Source organism: Ursus maritimus, unplaced genomic scaffold, assembly GCF_017311325.1.
Source record: "Ursus maritimus isolate PB19 unplaced genomic scaffold, ASM1731132v1 scaffold_8, whole genome shotgun sequence".
Classification (NCBI taxonomy): Eukaryota; Metazoa; Chordata; class Mammalia; order Carnivora; family Ursidae; genus Ursus; species Ursus maritimus.
Window position 1 is genome coordinate 8,115,479 of NW_024426996.1, and position 16,021 is coordinate 8,131,499.

Genomic DNA, 16,021 nt, shown 5'->3' on the forward strand with positions numbered 1-16,021 from the left:
AAAAAAAAAAAAAAAGCAGATATAAGTTGAACAGCTTTGTACATTCATTTTTCTACTCTTTCCCTCTCCAGGCCTCTAGGGCTAGAGGATTGCTGCTCAGTGGCCTATTCCAATTGCTGCTAATTCCTTAAAGATTTTAACAATTTGTTTTTAGTGTGGTGACAAAGAAGTTACTACCTGTGGTTTTGTGGTATGTGGAGTTCTCTTTCTAGAGCTCATCCTTTACTCTAGCCTTGAGCCTACCAAGAACAAGAGACTAAAGTGATTAGCCCTTACACATTATGAGAAAAGTATACTCTCAGATGAATATGAGCCCACAGGTCAAGATAATTATACATCTGGAGATTGAAAAGAAATTATAATAATCTGGATAAAATATTGTCAAGATTCAGAAGGGTCTCAGATTTTACCCTAGTTACAAGCTAACATATTATCGTGCCAAAATTTGGTGTTAGCAGAAGATATCAGACACCCCGATCAGAGACAAATGACTTTTTTTCTTATAGGAACAGACGTATCTTCATTGGCATCTGTTCCTCAAGCCCTAGTTCCCACAAGATCATACAAAGAGGGCCAGATAATACCTCCATAAGTAGTGCATTGCACTGCAGGAGAGAAACCCGGGAACCTGAATCTTTTATAACAGGCAATAAGCATGCCTGCCCTTTGCTCCTGTTGGAAACATCATCTTTAATATACTGGACAGTAAACAAATCTTCCCTTTTGTGTGGAGAAAGACACTAGTTTTATATGCTAAGTTTGTTTACTGTACAAATATCTTTGAAAGGATAGTTTAAAATAAAAGCAATAAGTGCCTCAGTTCATAAAAGGCACAAAAATACAATACACACATGAAAAATTGTCTCCCAACATGTATAAAATATGAAGCTTTAAGTAGAAGAAAAAATTGACCCAAAATTCATAAGAGGAATATTTTCAGAGATAAGGAAATTATTAGCTATAGAAAACAAAAATAAAGCTTTTTAAAAAGTAGAAATGGTGATATAAAGCATAGTATTTACAAATGTGCTCCCATTTTTTTTTCTTTCTATTCCTTATTACATGAACCTTGCCCAATATATGCTATTTAGGACTTAGGACTTAAACCTTAGGCAGGGTTAAAAATATAGTGCAAACTAAATTGCCAACTGGAATATTTTGTGGTTTCATATTGAGAGCATAATTATTGATGAAAATTTTAATTAGAATATATGTTTCCTTTATAGATATTCTCTATATTCAGGTATAGATTATGGAATTCTGTATCTTTTTACTTCTACAAATAATACACTTTGGAACTTTGAGGATATTTCTAAACACGCTTGGATAAGAACACATGCTACTCAATTGTACATTCAACAAATTATACTTATTAGTATATTATTACAGCTTGATGAGAAAGAAACTAATCAGATCAACTAGAAAATAAATATTTTACAAAGTACAAAATTAACACATTTTTAAGGAGTGTTAACTCCTACTCACACACCATCTACCCTTTTAATATGGTTGTGAAGAAGGTACAGTCATAAATACCTACGGTATGCTTTTATCTTCTAGGAATTTATTCATTATATAGAATGAAAACCATCCATTTCTGGATATTGTAATCTCCAGGGATGCATTTAAGGAGGACTTTATGGAAGATTTCAACTGACTTTTACTATCAAAGAAAGGCAAAATTATACAGTACTGAATTTATAAAATTTAAACAAACAAAAACAAGATACTTTCTGGCAAAATTCAAATCACACTAACCAAACAGATACTGATGCAGCTGCACCCCTGTATTTAGTGTAAGTACAATTCCTTACTGCACTATTTCCTTGGCCTATCCACCAATTATTTCTTTATAAGTGATTGATAACATGATGGGTTATTAAGCATGAAACCACAAGAACACTGTGCACACTCCTGCTATTACTGTTTCCTCATATGTGGTCCATTGTTATCCTGCATGAATTCTGAAATGGTGAAGTGATTTAATCAAAACATGCTGCTCTGACTGGAAACTGAATCGGAAAAGCTAATATGACATAGCATTGGTTTCCTTAGGCACAAAGAAAAACACATTCTTAAAAAAATGATATAAGTTAAAATGAATTTTCTTCATCTACATGACAACATCTGTTGGAGTTATAATGACCCAACTTGACAGTTCAATCTACCTGTCCTAAGTATTTAAGTGGAAAGTGACATATAACAGATGCATGATGGATTTTAAACCAAAAATTGGCATGGAAACAACAATTTGCCACTTAAGACAATGCATGATAGCATGAAACTACCTAATAAGCTTTCTGTAGTATAGATAAATCTTTCAAAACCTAGCTATTGTTTCAAGCATTTCTAAATCTATTTCTTTGTAAATACTTTTAGTATTTAAACAAAAGCAATTTGCTACATACTCTGGCAGCCTTTCCTAGCTGGCATACTTCATTTAAACTACAGAACAACTAAATGACTTTAGTGACCATTTTCTCAATTTTCCCGAGGCTCGTTCATACCTAGTACCAGTCAAGATGCATAGAAAATAAGTTAATTAATTATACATAATGGATTATTTAGAAACCAAGGCTTAGTTCTCTTTGTGAGCAATGATTCTAGGGCTAACTACCACAACAAAGATTCCAGTTACAAAAGAATTCATACTCTCCATGTCAATTCGGATTCTGTGAAATAAACAAGATCCATTAATCAAGACAAAGGGACTCTGGAGTACAAAGATGTGTAAGACACAGTTCCTGTCCATAGTTGATACATCTTGTTGGAGAGATAATAAATGAGCATAAGATAATCAGTCAAGAAGACAACATCCTACAAAACTACACTATATACTGATATGAATGGTTACTACATTATAATATGAAGTGATTAAATTGATAAATCATGTTAACCTTTGCCAGTGCAGAAATGTAATTAAAGAAAAAAAGTTTTTTTTAGGCCAGTATGGAAAAAAAAAATAATTAGGAAAGCGGTGGCATTTGAACTCTGAGCAGGGAGTGAATAAGAACAAAAGATGGCAGAAAAATATATGGCTTGAGGAATAGCAGAGGCAAAAACCCAGGTTTAAGTATGATAAATATTAGCAAGTTCTGAGATGAGAAAGGGATTAAAGGTACCGCAAATGATTCCTGTGGGGAAATGATGGAAAATAGGGGTTGATACAGGAAGTGGGAAAAGATTATAAAGGACTCTGAGAGTTTAGGAAATGGATTTAAAGCTTGAGATTAGAAAAAGTAAATCTTTTAACACTCATATGCCCACCACCGATCCTGATAAGGAATATGATGGCTCACTGTAGGACCTTGGGCAGTGGAATAATATGACTAGCTACAAAGAACGCTATCTACTTATATATTATACTTCTATCCAATGATTAACACTGGCTGAGAGTTTTACATATTCTATACATATTTTCATAATGATCTTACAAACTGGGCATAGCCATTGAGGCTTTTAGTAATTACTACCATCCTCTGGTCGTAAATTGGTATGTGATACAACTACTATTGTTTTGCAAAAAGGTCTGTCCAGGTCCAGCGCTATTAAAGCACACGGCATCTATGAGGAAAGCAATATTTATGCAAGATTAGTTTGGAAGCAGAGTGGAAAATGCAATGAAGGGAGAAGACACTAGAGGCACAGAAATCATTTAGGAGGCAATTAAACAAGTCCTTCCAAAAGGAAGAAAAAAAAAAGAATGAGGAAGCAATTAATGAAAGAATTAAGATTTATAGAACAAGGAGAAGTAGGATACGATGTCATGGAATCCAAGAGAGGATGTACCAACATGGAAGAATTTGTAGTCAGGGCAGTGGAATACAGCGAAGAGGTCATAATAATAATGAAAGAGTAGTTATTATTATAATTCCATCATCAGGTGTGCATATATAGTTCCATTTTCCTGAGAAGTCCTCCTCTGTCTTTTCTAGTTGTCAAATTCCTTGAAGATCCAATTCAAAATTAACTTCCTGGTGAAAAAACTTCTTTGCCATTCCTTGGAAGGACAAATCACTTCTGAGATCCTTAGCCCTTACATGCTACTCTTTTTCCATGTTACCTTGTACTGTTACCTTGGTTTACTTGTGTTTCTTTAATACTATACAATGAGAACTTTCAAGACTGGGGCCATCTCTTGTATTTATATTAAAATATAAAGTATATATTTACTTTTTAATTATAAAAGAAATACTTAATAAGTATGCAAATACCAATACACAGAAAAATAGGAAGGAAAGCACATGTGATGTGTTTTTATATCCAGCCTTTTCTTTTTTTAAGATTTTATTTATTTGAGAGAGAGAGAGAGCAGGAGTAGGGGGAGGGGGAGAAGGAGAGGAAGAAGCAGAGGGAGAAGCAGGCTTCCGCCCAGTTGGGAGCCTGACTCAGGGTTCAATCCCAGGATCCTGGGATCATGATGTGAGCCAAAGGCAGACGCTTAACTGACTGAGCCACCCAGGCGTCCTCTTCCAGTTTTTTTTTTTAATGTAGAATTTATTTTTCTTAACTTAGTTGGAATTACAACATTTATAATTTAAATATATATCATATATATGATATATATATTAATATATAGCCTGGTTGTTATGGGTCCAAACTCTGGAACCAGACTAAGTGGAGTTCAAATCCTAGCTTGGTCACTTATAGCTGAGTAAGATTCTGAGTACTTCCTTATCCTCTCCATGTTTCAGCCTTTGTAACTATGAAATGGGAAGTGTAATGCCACCTACTTCGAAGTATTGTTATGAAGATTAAATGAAGTAATGTAAGTCAGCTGTTGTTTTTGTTCTTATACCATCTCTTTGAGGGTACAAACAAATCCACTTCCATTTTTATTTGTTGTAGTATTTAATCTAAGCCTTGGTATTTGTTGTGAATCTAGTCTTGATAGATTGGACACCTCTGCCCGGAGTGATCAGTTCAAAGTTGGGAGAGTGATCCAAATAAAGCCAACCAGAGCCTTCCATTCACCCATTAGATATTTTCTGGAACAACTGGGTAAGAGGGATTCCCTCTTTTCAGGGATTATTAAATATGAAGGCAGTGTCTAGAGTTGTCATTTTGTCACCACATGAGGGAGAATCTGCCTGAGAAGGCTGCCAAGAAAGAGGAAAAACGGAGCTGAGTAATGGAAAAAGGTAGAGTTTCTTAATGACAATACTTGAGAACCTGAATTCAACTGAACCTGGTTCTCCTGGGCTTCCCAATCTCATAATCCAGTAAGGCTGTTTTTTTGCTTGAAGTTTGAATTAGTTCACATCAAATAACCCTAGTAGTCTTGACAAATATGATGCTTTTTGCTTTTAATATTAAAAGATAGATATTTTTTAAAATTTAATTTTGGAATTATCAGCTTTTATGTAGTACCTATACTGACTCAATAAATACTTTATGAATCAACAATTCAACGCAGCCTTCTATATTATCATAGGAGATATTGCACTTTGGCTTCCTAGTTCCAGAGGCATTTGGCTTAATTCTTTAACTATATATGATTATAAAACAAATACAGGTAAATCGTGTCATTTAAATGTATCAAAGGCTTCAATTTAAGTTGATTTAGTTCGTTAGAGGTTTATGAGCATCTACTGTGCACCAGGAACCCTGAAAGTAACTGGGGATACAGAGATGGATAAGTCTCTGTCCTGCCTCCAAGGTAGTCATACACAACCTAAAAGATAAATCACATAGAGCAAATAATTAAACATAATTAATATTCCATATGATAAATGCAGTAACAGAGTTACATATAAAGAAATAAGAGGACAAAGAGTAAGGATCAGGGAAAACTACAAAGAAAACATAGTATTTGACTTGAGCTTTAATAGCTATGCAGAAAATTTCAAAGTAGAAAATAGAGGGAAGAGCACTCTGGTTACCGAGAATGACACGTGCAAATGCAGTATATGAAGCGTTCAAGAAACAGAGAACAATTCCATGTGACTAGAATATCAAGGAAGTGTGTGTGTGTGTGTGTGTGTGCACGCATAGCATTAAGGAGTAAGAAGAATATTAAGTGAAAAAGCTACAGATGAGGATAGAGATTAGCAATTTACAAGAAGCTTTGCATGTTATTTAAAAGAGGACTGGTCTACATTTATGTACCTGAAAGCCAGAGAGATTGTTAAGTAGAGAACACCATCCATGTTTGACAAATACATGTATCTGCTGTTTCTGCTAAAGGTGAGTCGCAGGGTCAAGGATTAAGAAGAGAACATCTATTAGAAAGCAACAGCCCTATTATAAATTATTTGGGCTTAACCTAAAGGAATTTCAGGAGGATTAGCAGAAAGGGGAAGCATTTAAGATCCATTTCAGAAACAGAATCAATAGGCTTCTGTGCCAGATTGCAGAGCAGCATGAAGAGAATGTGTGCTGGAGATGGCTATCTGGCTCCTAATATGGAACAAACAGATGGATTACATTTTCATAACCCTATTTTCCTAAAGAGGAAAACACCTTGATTCCGCTATCGATGCTCTTTGTGTTTGTAAAATATTTATTAAAAGGGAAATATATGCCTTGTGCATATATTAATGCAGGGATATAAAACTAATATTTAAATGCTTAATAGAAAATGCTCGTATAATAGGTAGAATTGCAGCTACCCAAAGATATCAAATTCTAATCCCTGGAGTTTGTGAATGTTACCTTATTTGGAAAGTCTTTGCAGATATAATTAAAGATCTTGAGAGGAGGGCGTTATCCTGGATTACATGAGTGGATCCTAAATCCAATGACAGCTATCCTTATAAGGGTGAGGCAGAAGGAGACTTGACAGGCAGAAGAAAAGGAGGAGGCAATGAGGCCACCGAGGCAGCGACCGGAGTGATGCTGCCATAAATCGAAGAATGGGGGCAGTCACCAGAAGGTGAGACCAAAGAAAAGCGGATTCACGTCTTGGACCTCTAGACGGAATGCAGCCCCACTGACACCTCGATTTGAAAATTCTGTTTTAAGTCAATCAATTTGTGATCACTTCTGAAGGCAATCACAGGAAACTAATATACTCTGCTTTAATCATGTTTAGGACCCGTCACAAAATCAGAAATTGCACACATATAAGGTATTCAGCAAATGTGTTGAATTAATATAATCCAACCCTTCTCTCTCTCTCTTTCCCTCTCGCTCTTTTAGATGGAGTCAAGCCTATCTTCTAAGTTATTAAAACCATGCTAACTCACTGACACCGGGAAAGAGAGGAAATCTTAGATTTTTCCAACTTAATATATTCTTTTGCAGGCTTAATTTATATATAGTAAGAAAAATCCTATGCTAATTTTATTCTTATTCTAACTGAATATTTCATTTACTTAATAGATGACTAGCTTTTCCTTACCTTTAAAACACCTACTTTGAAAGTGTATTTTTATACTTAACTATACTTCATCTGGGTGTAGTAAAATGATTTTATTTCTAAAAATAATTTTCCAGCATCTATAGTCTTATCAAATTGTTCCCATAGTTAAAAACATAATTATCTCTCTTAAAATTCTCCCTTTCCTGTTCTGCCCAATATCAGAGATTGCCAGTTTCCTAGTTACGGTTCACATTTCTGGTAAGCAATAATTACAACTTTAACCACATCTGTTGCTAGGAATTGGCCATTGCTTTCTTGTTTGGGGTTAATTATACCTACTAACTGGACTGAAATGATGTTCTTGCCTTACTGAGACATTATTTAGTTAACTTTGTGTTCTAACTGGTTTGGGGAAATTCTGTAGCTGGAAGATCTTTAAGCATTAAACACTATAGAATTCCCTTTTGTGATGAAAGGATAAAATCTTTAAGTAAAATTATAGTGTTTTCATGGTTTTTCTCTAAAGTAAATTCACATGTGTGTACAGTTCCTCTGTAATCACTGGTGTCTGCTGATAAATTATCTATTCTAATTCATTCAACTTCATGTTATTCTTTTTCTAAAAGATAATAAAACATTTAGTAGTAACTCAACCTAAAATCCACACCTATGACATTTAACCAAAGAGCTTATTCAATTCATTAGTTTACTGACATTAATCAACACTTTTCCTTGTATGTCCTTTCAACCAGCTTACATTTCATTTAACAGTGTTTTTCAAGCCAACTCAAATTAATTTTGCAATCAAAATTTCACATGCCATTGTCTCCAGTACTTTACTAGAAGTCAAGATGCATTACATCTACTCCACTCTGTTCATTTACTAAGGCTGTAAAGCCATCAAAAAAGCAACCAGCTTTGTCTGGCACAATTTGTTCCGTATTAACCTATTTATTCTATTTATTTCTCATGGCTGTGCTTGTCTTATTTTAGGTTATTTTAAACCAAGCATGTGGTAGCATTTTCAGAACAATTTTCTATTTTTGTACTTTATTTCAATCAATAAGATTAATTACATTTAAGAAATCAATTAGTCATTTTTGTTCAAAATGTAAAGATTGAAAAAAAAGTATTCAACTTAATATAAAGAGGGAGATCATTTAACTTTTAAGATGGTATCAATTGGTGGACTTAATTTATGGTGACTGGGTCTGAGACTTAATTTAGCACTAGCTGCTTCTGATAGAACACCCAAGTATTCGTTTTAGAAATTCTCATAGAAGTTTTAACAGAAAAAAAAAATGCTACAGTCCCCATAATTTGAATCAGAAGAAGGATATATACTAAATTCTTATAGAATTTCTGTTGACTAAATTGATACTGGCAATGGATTTAAAAGCATATATTTTATCTGTATATATTCCATATGAAATAAGGCAGGGCAGGTTAGTCCAAGGAAATCATAAATATACTTTGATTCTCTTTATATTATATAATCCCCTTGATTATGCCTAGCATTAGGACATACAGATTATTCTAAATACACATGTCTTTATCAGTCATACATATTCTTTCTCAGCACAAGAAAAACAGAAATATACTTTTATTCTCCCTACATAATATATCCCCTTTGCTTATGACTAATTTTAGGCTGCAGAAGCAATATGAAACAGGAAAACTCTCCACCATCTTGAGCTATATAACTATCTTCATTAATAACATAGCCCTTGTTCTGCCCCTACCTTCTCAGTTTCTCTTTTTCTGCAAATATACAGAGACTGCTACACAAATCATGACAAGGTTAAGGAAGTAGAAGGGGTTAGATGACAACGGTTTTCACTCTGGAAGACTCAGCTATTGAGTGATAAGTTGTGTTAATGAGGCAGTGTCTGGAATAAATGATCCGTCATAAGTAGACCAACTAAGTTTAGTAAAGCTCAGTCCAAAAAAACCCAAACCAGTGGAATGCCTACTCGGTATGGTAGACTTAATTAAATGTTGAGCAAACCAATCTGATCTTAAACTAGATCTGAGAAAGAAAAGTTGGCCAAATAGACTGTAGGGGAAGTTAAGGATGCTTCATTTTTATCTGTTGACAAAAACAAAGATTGGACATGGTAGTTTGTACAGATGCAAACAAACAAATCATTTCACCCTATAGAGATGGGAATAGCACCGTGAAGTCTCAGAGGTAGCACATACCTCACATAAATATTCTTTTTTTTTTTTTTAAGATTTTATTTATTTATTTGACAGAGAGAGAGAGAGAGAGAGACAGCCAGCGAGAGAGGGAACACAGGTAGGGGGAGTGGGAGAGGAAGAAGCAGGCTCCTAGCGGAGGAGCCTGATGTGGGGCTCGATCCCAGAACGCCAGGATCATGCCCTGAGCTGAAGGCAGACGCTTAACGACTGAGCCACCCAGGCACCCCTCACATAAATATTCTGACTGCATTAGATACTAACATTGAAATAATCTGATTGATGTCTTCCAAACAGTGCAAGCCTTGGTGAGACATTGGTAGTGAACTAAAAGAGAGGACAGGCTAAAAGAAAGGACAACATACAGAAGACAAGATGGTATTAAAAAAAGAAAAAGGAGGACCCCCCACCCCAGCAAAAAAGAACTTGAACTGCAGAACAAAAGTAAAAATTATTAAGCAGACTATAAATGACATATTAGGATTAGAAATGAGTCCCATGAAGAATGAATTTTAAAAACTCTCTGGGAATACAAAGCTAAAGGCAAAAAAAGAAAGAAAGAAAAAAGAGGAAAGGAAGAAAGAAAGAAAGAAAGAAAGAAAGAAAGAAAGAAAGAAAGAAAGAAAAAGAAAGAAAGAAAGAAAGAAAAATATGAAAAAGGAAGAAAATAATGAGCAATATGGCCTGTAGAGACAAAAATGCAATCTAGGGCTTTTAGATTTTCCAGAAGAAACTAGGTTAATGAAAATAGGTTTAATACCTCAAGAAATAATGGAAGAAAATTTTGCTAAGCCAAGAAAGATAGTTTATATATAAGAAGGTTTTCACCAAGTTACAGGCAAAATTGAATTTTAAATGGTCCACTTTTAGGCTTAATCTGGCGATTATTTTTAATTTTCAAGTTATAAAAATTTTTCTACATCCATGTAAGCACAAAAACAGATTATTTGCAAAGAAACAAAAATAAAACAGTTTCAGATTTAAATAAAGGTAGCTTCAGTTTTCTTCTCCAAGGCAAATGTCAGATGAAAATGCAAATACGTCTTCAGATTTTTAGAAAAACCCCTTAAGAATGCCAAATTGTTATTCATGAGAAAAGGCAACAAGAAAGGATTTTCAAGTTGCAATGAATAAAAAATATATATGCTTTTTTTCTACTTTTCTTTTGGCAAGAGAAATCAGCTGAGATGAATGTAGGATGAATCAAAATCCAGAACTAAAGAATGGAAAATATAAAAAGAGATTGGAAGAAAAGCTGGGAAGCAAATACATATATGAAGCCAGGTCTAAGAAAAAGTTATCAGTATCTCTGCAAAACTGGATGCAAAGGAAAAATTCTTGAAAAACATTTTTGAATGAAAAATATTTTTGGATGGATGAATATGATATATATGGAATTATTATCTATCAACTAATGTTTTCTTCCAGAAATACATTTCTAAGTGAGGCAATGAAGAAGAAGTAAAGGGTGCCTTAATTTTTGTACCTGAAGAGAGACAAAAATAATTGTTTTGGTACTGGATATTATAATTAAGGTATATTAATTTAAGTATAATGTTAAAGATTTACTTAGTTATTTGAGAGAGAGGGAGCATGCGAGAGTCGGGGTGGTGGGGGGAAGGGGCAGAGGGACAGAGACAAGCAGACTACCTGCTGAGGGCAGAGCCTGAGGCGGGGTTGAATCCCAAGTCATGACTTGAGCCAAAATCAAGAATTAGATGCTTAACTGACTGAGCCACCCAGACGCCCCAAATTTAAGTATATGTTAAATAAACTTAAATACATTACACTAGATAAACTAAAAACAGGATTCACATCCTAAATCACAACAGAAGACAAATGCATACATTGTAAAAGAGAAACTACGAGCATGTAAGGACACACAAAACAGTAACAACAAGACAAGAATTAAGAAAGAACAGAACACATATGCTGTTGCCAGAGATTTATATGAATTTGTCTTCCAGCCTCTGCTTAGGATGTAAAAAGCTGGAAAAAGCATTATTCCCTTCCTAACAAGAAAAAAACAGGGTAATCTACAAAATCAAAACTCCTCTCAAGCCCATCAGAGAGCTGAGATCTCAGGTCAACCTCCTGGCCTGAGATTCTAGGAACAATAGGCTCTTCCAGTGACAGAGAGGGACAGGACTACTGGCTTAGCTGGGGCAGGCCACAGAAGATGAGGTCACTAGAGAAGGGGAAAAGAAGATTTCTGCTAATTTTTAAAACAAATTGCAGAAACTGAGTGTGGGCTTGCGAGCGTGCAAAACTTACATGAAAGGACAGTATAAGAATATATACTTCGGAGAGTAGAGGACTGCTGGCAGCCAGACTCAGTGGCTGTTTATTCCCAACTTGCAGGCTCTTCTCCATGGACTGCACTATGGGTTTACAAGAAAGACGAGATAGAGTGAGAGACCAGAAGAGACTTCTGTCAGTTTGCAGTCTTATGGAGGGGAATAGCGTCTGTTGTGGGAAACAGACAAAGCCTCACCCAGATCTTTCTCTCCTATACCCTTTATAGAACAAAAGCCTTAAGCTACTAGGAGAAGGGCAGCAGACACTGTTGTCCAGAGCGTGGGTGAAAACCCATCGAAACTGAGGAAAGGGTAAAAGAAAAAAAATTCCAATCATTCCAGAGGAGTAAAATTCCTCACTAGCATAAAGCCTGCCAAATATTCAAGGCAAAGTTTGGGCTGTCAAGAGGAGAATGGGCAGGATCACTGAGAAAGCCACATACTCAATCCAGAGACACAGAGCCTGCCTAGGTCTAAAAATGGCTCTCCCACCCTCCACCACCAGACTAACGAGTGTTGAATAACCGGTAACAGTGCTCCACCATTCAGGGAGGGACACAAGTATTAAAAAATACACTCACAGAGGCAGAGGCTCACAGGGAAACCTAATGTTGAGGAATGGTGAGAAATTCTGTCTAGTGACCCAACCCCTAACCTCAGTACAAGACGTCCTGAGAGGATCTGAAATCTGTGGTGCATTGAATGCAATAAGAAACAACAAAGTCTAACTCCAGACTGACTCTTGACTTGATTGATTGAACACCCCACAATAAAAGCCTAGTGGAAGAAGAGGTAAGCACATTTCCATGCATAAGTACAATGACCTCAATCTCTTCTGTCCTTAAATCATGCCCAACTTACATTCAAATATTATAAAACACATTAAAAATCAAGGAAAAAAGCGACACTTAGGGGATAACCAATCACTGAGCCAGATATAGATATCACCCAGATGTTGGAACTAATAAACAAGATATGTAAAATATCCATGATTAAATATAATGAAGTTCTAATGGAAAAAGTGGACAATGTGCATAAACAGATGGGAAATTTTCACAGACAGATGGACCATATTAGACTCAAATGGAAATTGTAGAAATGAAAAAAAAAGATAATAATAAAACCCACAGTAATAGATATGAAAAATGCCCTTGATGGGTTTGTTAGTAGATTTGAGCAGCCATGAAAAGGCAATGAACTTAAAGAAGAAAATTACTCAAATCTTAAGAAACTAAACAGCACATAAAAAGGGAAACAATAGAGTAGTTCCTAAAACCCCAGTTTGGAGGCAGATATCTTGGGTTCAAATTCCAACTCTGCTATTTATTAGCTTTGTGACTTTGAACAACTTACATAAATTCCCTGTGCTTCAGCTCTATACTTCAATAACTGAGATCATAATCATACTTACTTTATAAGGTTCTTGTGAGGACTAGATGAATCACTGCATATAAAACATTTAATAAGTATATATGTCCCCACAGCAAGTATCAATAATTGTTAGCTATTACTATTACTGAACATAAAAAAATACACCAGTGTAGCAAGTAGTTATGTCAGTCGAAATCAAAATAAGTTAGTGTAGCAATATTTATGTCAGACAAAATCGAAATCATTTTACCATTAAATATGGTAAAATGTCACAAGAGTACAACTGATAAAACTTTATACACTAAAAAGCACAAATATACAAAGTAAAAATCTCAGAAATACAAAGAGAAACAGAGATATATGAGAGATATACATAAAGAGATATAGACAGAAATGCATATGAGATAGAAAAATTTAGTCATCTATAACTGATAACAAAATATAATTATATAAAAATTTGAATATTACTATAATTCATATAATTGAATTACTAATTATAAAATAAATTATGTATACCATAGAGGATATGGCATATTTTTATGCATCCATGAAACAGTAACTTTATATTAGTCAACCAAAACAACTGTATATATTCGGAAATTCTGAGCATGTTACAAATAGATAAGTGGAATAGTCTGCATTGTCTGACAAAATGCAGTAACAATAGACATTAATAACAAATATATTTTTTAAAATTACTAACAGAAAATTGAAATAAAGTTCTCTACCAAAAAAAATTGCTATAAAGGGATATCTCACATATTTAGAAAATAGAAATATTGGCACTACAAATCAAAACTTACTGGGGAAAGCCAAAATGATCTCAGATGGATATTCGAATAAATGTCATTTTTAAGTACAGCAAAATTAAAATAAATGGACTAAGAATCCCACTTAAGAAGCCAGAAAGGGTAGCAAAATAAATTCTTTGAAAGGTAAAGAGAATAGAATATACAAAAGAAAGAATCAAAAACTACTACTTAGGAAAAGGAACACAGTAAAACTAATAGAAATAAATCTGAAAACTGGTTCTTTTAAATTATTAATAACATGTACATGTTTTTATAAGATCAGTAAAGAATGCAGAAGGAACACAAAAATAAACAACTTTAAAAATTAAATGTATCTAGCCATAAAGAAGTTCTGTCATTAAGTAGGAACAAAGCTCTGTTAATGAATTTAAAAATCTTCATAAAAGAATTCTATTAGTAAAGATGGCTTACGTAGCAAAGACTGTCCTAAGACTCAGGAACAGATCACAGATACACTTTGGAGCAGATAATCTCTACACTGTTTAAAAAACTATAAAGAATAGGGAAGAAGTAATTTTTTCTGTGATGGTCTGATTGTATTACTGGCCCTAATTTTTCGTATGTCTCCGTGTTTGTGTCCTCTTGTTCACACCTCCCCATGCTCACTCTGGGCTTGGCTGTCATTTGTTTATCCAATGGAACAGTAACAAACTTAATGCCAGCAGAAGCTTTCAAAGGCACACGCAGGGTTCAGCTTTCTTGGACCCCTGCCTGGAGAAACTAGATTGCTGGAGGGATGTGCGAGACACATGAAGGAGAGATGAATTATCCCAGCTGAGCATGTCTTGTATCAGCCCTCTCTCAGGTGACCTGCCAACTGATGCAAAGGATACACAAGCGTAGGAGGTAAGCCAGGCCATATCCACATAAGCACAACCAACCCACCAAACCATATACTCATGAAAAATAATAAATGTTGTTGTTTAAGTGCTAATTTAGAGACGATTTCTTATACAATCGTTTTATGGTGATAGCTAACTAATATTCTTCCCAATTGTTCAACACGATCAACATAAACTAGACATCAAAATCTGACAAAAATAGCCATTATAGACTATTTAATTTAAATTAATATACAGCATACAAAAAACATGAGAGGCAGCTAAAGTTTCGGCAACTGGTAAATTCATTTCCTTCAATGCCTTTATGATTAGGAGAGTAAAAATGAAAATAATGAACCAAGAGTTCAATTCAATAACTTAGAGAAAGCATCATAAAACCAATTTCCCTAAAGGAAGCAAACAATAATAAAAGCAGAAACCAACATATTAGAAGTCTTAAAGTAGAATTAATAATTAAAATAAAAATTTAGAGGAAAAAATGCACATTAATATAACCCAAAATAAGGACATGAAGAAGTAAAGTAGATTTTAATAAAGTTGGAGAAGTGAGCCAGTGCTGTTGTTTCTAAGTACATTATGAGTCATATTCAAGATTCCAAAGTTGACAAAAGTGGTAGAGGGAAGACACTGAAATTGTAAAATTTATTTTGGCAGAAATTGGCAAGTACTTGGCCCATAGGAGATGCTCAATAAATATGTGTTAAATTAATGAAAGATGGTAAGCAGATGAGTTCACATTTAATGAAATATTTTAAATGTTAATGATTTTATGTTATTGCAAATTATGTTTCCATTTTATAAAGCTCTTCCTGGGTATAGTTTGAAAAACAGAGGGGTGCCTACCTAAAAGAAGGGAGACAAAAGTAAGTCATGATGTTCTGGGTAATGGTTAATGGGGGCAGCAGTGGAATTTGAGAGAAGGAAATAAATTGGAGCTATAGGTAAAAGAATCACGAGGTAGTGGTGACTTCTTGGTTGTGGGCAATGATCGAGTGTGACAAATCTGGGTTGAACGCCTTGACTCTATTTACAGATAATAAGTCCATTTACTAAGAAGTGATGTAGTTGTCATTACTGCTCTTTACAAATTATTCCGTCCCTGTCTTCTTCAAGTTGCATTGTAGGATCATGCTTTCTTGTATCTCAGTGGTTGAGTACAGCCATTTAGAACAATTTTGTCCAAGCAATTGTGCAATG

The 16,021-nt window shown here is 34.6% G+C and overlaps 1 protein-coding gene across 1 annotated transcript in view; it reads right to left on the minus strand.

The window, feature by feature from the left end:
• GRID2 (glutamate ionotropic receptor delta type subunit 2) overlaps positions 1 to 16,021 on the minus strand; it is a 502,073-nt gene that overhangs the window by 227,905 nt on the left and 258,147 nt on the right. The window lies entirely within an intron of this gene.